The sequence below is a fragment of the Erinaceus europaeus genome, chromosome 3, assembly GCF_950295315.1.
Source record: "Erinaceus europaeus chromosome 3, mEriEur2.1, whole genome shotgun sequence".
Lineage (NCBI taxonomy): Eukaryota > Metazoa > Chordata > Mammalia > Eulipotyphla > Erinaceidae > Erinaceus > Erinaceus europaeus.
Window position 1 is genome coordinate 141,764,286 of NC_080164.1, and position 5,216 is coordinate 141,769,501.

The following is a 5,216-nucleotide window of genomic DNA, read 5'->3' on the forward strand; positions in this document are numbered from 1 at the left end:
CTGTCCTAATCATTTGTGGCAAACTGACGTTACCCACTACCCTCCTTTTGGAAAACTTAAATATATCTTTTTGACAATTGATACCTTCTCCCGTGCATGCTGGGCATCTGCCCACTCTGGAGAAAAATCTAAACATGCTATCAGTCACATGCTTCAGTGCTTTGCCACCCTCGGACTCCCAGACCAGATTAAAACTGATAATGGCCCGTGCTTTGTCAGCAAATCCTTTTCACAGTTTCTCCATACATGGGGAATTTCCCACACTACGGGCATCCCATACAACCCCAGAGGATAGGCAGTTGTTGAAAGACAAAACCAGGCCCTCAAATCTCAATTACAAAAACAAAAGGGGGAGTCCCTACCCCCACATGACCAACTAAAAAAGGCATTATTCACCTTAAATATATTAAATTTTTCAAAACAAAGCCCTCAGTTATCCCCCTTCCAGAAACATTGGACCTCCTCTGTCTCGTATAGCTCAATCTGGGTCCGGTGGAAAGACCCGCTCACTGGAGCCTGGAGAGGGCCAGACCCACTTCTCACAGCAGGTAGAGGATTCAGATATGTGTTCCCCCAAAATGAAAAAAGACCAATATGGATACCGGCCAGAAATATAAAATATTTGCCCCAACAGGGGGATGATGACAATGATCTTTCCAGGGTAGCTCTTGGCCCTGAGGCCCTCCCCTCTGCTTCCTCCACAGAATTAGAAGGAGAAAATGAAGGCCCTCCTGTTGAGCGTGATGACGACACTCCCCAAGATGTGTGACGGAGGGTTTGGTAACCCTCCAGAAGCCTGGAACCACCTCAATAAGATCATGGGTAAACCTTGTGATTGTGGGGGAGGCAGAAGTAAGACTACCCCTTCCCTTTCCCAGGGTTTCACAACCAAAACTGTCGATTGCCCCTCTGAAACAGCCTATCTTTTTAATGAACAACATAGGACACCCAGGTGGGTGTGTGTCACAAAGCCAAAGATTATTCCCACTATCAATGGGCACCCGGGGCCTTGCCCTTGCACCAACTTCTACCCGACTATGCATTCCACATACTATGACCAGGTCCAACAATGCACGCGGGTGTTTGATAATAAGACCTTTTGGACGGGCACCCGGAACGTCCTTAATCCTACAGCCAGGTTAGAGGGAGGAAATATAGCCTCCTCCCCTTGCTATGGTGCACCAGGAGAATAAAAGCGAGTCACTGCCTTGACAGAACTCCCGACTTGGTGTGGTGTCTTTTCTCAAGTCGTCGACACTCTCCCTCCCGCTCATTCCCAGAAGGGGGGTCCAGCTGGTCCAGGTCTCCCCTCCTCGCGACTACCTGTCGGAGAGAACCCCAACACTCTATTGATGATGGAGTAGTGCTGTGGTGTCTAGGTCTGTCTCTTATCTCCAAAAATCAAGGATGCAGGGCTAAATAACAGTGGTTATGCAAAAAGACTCATGCCTGAGGCTCCAAAATCCCAGCTAGAGCTAAGCAGTGCTCTGGTTAAAACAAAAAAGTCTGGAGTCGGGCGGTAGCACAGCAGGTTAAGTGTACGTAGTGCAAAGTGCAAGTCATAAGGATCCCAGTTCGAGCCCCCAGCTCCCCAATCGCTTCACAAGCAATGAAGCAGGTCTGTAGGTGTCTATCTTTCTCTCCCCCTCTCTCCCCTCCTCCATTTCTCTCTGTCCTCTCTAACAATGATGACATCAATAACAATAACTACAACAACAATTTTAAAAAACAAGGGAAAATAAATAAATATAAAAAATAAATTTAAAACTTTTAAAAAAAGTCAGGAGTCAGGCGGTAGTGCAGCAGGTTAAGCACATGTGGCACAAAGTGCAATGACCAGCGTAAATATCCTGGTTCAAGCACCCACCCACCCACCCCCCGCTCCCCACCTGCAGGGGGGTGGCTTCACAGGCGGTGAAGCAGGTCTGCAGGTGTCTATTTCTCCCCTTCTCTGTCTTCCCCTCCTCTCTCCATTTCTCTCTGTCATATCCAACAACGATGACATCAATAACAATAATAATAACTACAAAAACAAAACAAGGGCAACAAAAGGGAAAATAAAAGTCAAGAATGAAAATTTGGGCCAAGAAGACTGATTAATCAGTATCATTCATGTTGAGGTCATATTATCACTTGTGGTTTCACACACAAAAAAAGGGAGTCGGGCGGTAGCACAGCAGGTTAAGCGCAGGTGGCGCAAAGTGCAAGGATCAGCGTAAGGATCCCGGTTCGAGCCCCTGGCTCCCCACCTGCAGGGGAGTCACTTCACAGGCGATGCAGGTCTGCAGGTGTCTTTCTCTCCCCTTCTTTGTCTTCCCCTCCTCTCTCCATTTCTCTGTCCTACCCAACAACGAATAATAATACTACAACAATAAAACAAGGGAATAAATAAATAAATATTTTTTAAAAACTCCTTCTTAAAAAACATTAAAATTCTGGCTGGGAAAATAGCTCAACAAGTAGAAGCATTGAAATTGCATATACCTGAGGTTCCTGGTTTGATCCCTGGTGGCACACATGCCAGAGTGGTGCTCTGGCTTCTTTCTCTTTCTCATGTGAAACTCTCACATAAAATAAAAAATTTTAATTCAGAAACAATCTGCCAAGTTATTTTTGTTGTCACCAGAGCTTCACCATTGTGGCTGACATGTTCAAATAGAGAAAGAGAAAAGAGCACTGAAGCTTCCTCCAGTTCAGTGGAATCTTGAACCTGAGTGGCAAAGCTGGCGTGCTATGCAGGTCAACTCTTACTGGTCCTCTGCCCAGATACTTTTATTTTTATTGCCACCAGGGTTATCACTGGGACTTGGGGACTGTGCTGCAAGTTCACTGCTCCTGGAAGCAATTTTTTTTTTTTTTTATAGAAGCAGACTGAAGACAAAAAGAAAGAGAGAAAAAGAAAGAAAGGGAAAAAGAGACTGAGAAAGAAAAGAACGGGGGCTGGGTGATGGTACCCCTGGTTAGGTGCATGTAGTCCTGGCGCAAGGATCTGGGTTTGAGCCTCCAGCTAAATAAATATAACAGGGAGAGAGCATAATGGTTATGTTAAAGGCTTTCATGCCTGAGGCTCTGAGATCCCAGGTTTAATCCCCAGCACCACCATAAACTGATCAGTGTTCTGGTCCCTCTGTATCATTCTTTCTGTTTCTTCATTAAATAAAGTAGAAAATTTTTAAAAAGCAAATGCTTGTTATAAATACATGTTATAATGTACAAAGACCCAGTTCAAGCCTCCAGTCCCTATCTGCAAGGGAAAAGCTTCAGGAATGGTACAGCAGTACTGAGATGCCTCTCCCTCTCTACCATTTCTCTATTCTAGATATGTATCTGGAGATAGCATCATGGTTTTGCCAAAGACTTTAATGTCTGAAGTTCCAAAGTCCCATATTCAGTCCCCACATCACTATAAGCCAGAGCTGAGCGGTGCTCTTCTTCTAGCGTTTGCCAGCGGTGCTCTGATATAAATAAATAAATAGTTGGGAAGTTGCCTCACAAGATAGAGCACTGAACTTGCATGAATAGTAGCCAGAATTGAATCTCCATCTCTGCATATGCTGAAGCTCATAAAAAAACGAGAGGAGGGAGTTAGCACAGCGGGTTAGGCACAGGTGGCGCAAAGTGCAAGGACCAGTGTAAGGATCCCAGTTTGAGCTCCCGGTTCCACCTGCAGGGGAGTCGCTTCACAGGCAGTGAAGCAGGTCTGCAGGTGTCTGTCTTTCTCTCCCCCTCTCTGTCTTCCCTTCCTCTCTCCATTTCTCTCTGTCCTATCCAACAATGATGACAACAATAATAACTACAACAATAAAACAACAAGGGCAACAAAAGGCAATAAATAAATAAATATAAAAGAATGAGAGGAAAAAATACTAAAAAATAGTAAATATATGGGCCGGGTGGTGATGCATCTGGCTGAGTGCACATGATGCAATGTACAAGGACCCGGGTTTAAGCCCCTGGACCCCACCTGCAGTGGGAAGCTTCACAAGTGGTGAAGCAGGACTGCAGGTGTCTGTCTCTCTACCTCCACCTTCCTCTCAATTTCTGTCTCCAATAATAAATAAATAAATAAATAAATATGGCCTTGGAGGGACAGCCCAGTGGCACTGGACTCTCAAGCCTGAGATTCAGAGTTCAAACTGCAGTATTGCATGTGTCAGCAGTGATGCTCTGGTTCTCTCCCTCATTAATAAATCTAAACTTTTCCTTTCGGCTGGAGCAGCCATCTTCCAGTAAATCGCCAAAAATGACTGACACAAAGGGAAAGAGGAGAGGAACCTGCTATATGTTCTCCAGGCCTTTTAGAAAACATGGAGTTATTCCTTTGGCCACATACATGCAGATCTATAAGAAAGGTGATATTGTAGATATAAAGGGAATGGGAACTGTTCAAAAAGGAATGCCCCACAAATGTTATCATGGCAAACTGGAAGAGTCTACAATGTTACCCAGCATGCTGTAGGTATTGTTGTAAAGAAACAAGTAAAGGGCAAGATTCTTGCCAAGAGAATTAATGTTCGTACTGAGCATATTAAGCACTCTAAGAGCAAAGACAGCTTCTTGAAACGTGTGAAGGAAAATGATTGAAAAAAAAGGAAGCCAAAGAGAAGGGGACTTGGGTTCAACTGAAGCGCCAGCCTGCTCCACCCAGAGAAGCACACTTTGTGAGAACCAATGGAAAGGAACCAGAGCTGCTGGAACCCATTCCCTGTGAATTCATGGCATGATCAATATAAAAACTTAATAAAATATCAGAACTATAGAAAAAATAAATAAATCTAAATGTCTATTATTGGTATTTTCAGATCTCATCTACCTCTAGGATAAAGCCTGAATCAAGTATACCTCAACATGTTCCACAACTAGCAAGGTGGCTTCAGAAATGCTGGAGTAATGCTTTGGTTTTCTGTCTCCTAAATAAATCCTTTTTTGAAAATTAAATTAAAATGTTCTAAGATATCATGCTAGGAAGTTCAAAGAGCACAATTTACTAAATTTCAATCTCCTTAGACTGATTCATCTCTTTTAGTCTTCATTTACCCACCCATAATATGAGGTGATTGACATTCAGTTTTTTTCAGTCCTAGGCAGTTATGATTCTCAGTAAAAACAGGCAAGAAAGTCAGGACAGGGTAGTTCGCAATACCTCAGACAAAAGACAAAACAAAATGCTCATACTTTTGTAGCTGAGGAGTTGTGCTAGGCTAGGATCTGATATT

General features: G+C 43.8%; 1 pseudogene; it reads left to right on the top strand.

Moving 5' to 3' along the window:
- The first annotated feature begins 3,452 nt into the window (after nt 1-3,452).
- Nucleotides 3,453-5,191, top strand: LOC132537707 (large ribosomal subunit protein eL21-like; annotated as a pseudogene).
- The last annotated feature ends 25 nt before the right edge of the window (nt 5,192-5,216 follow it).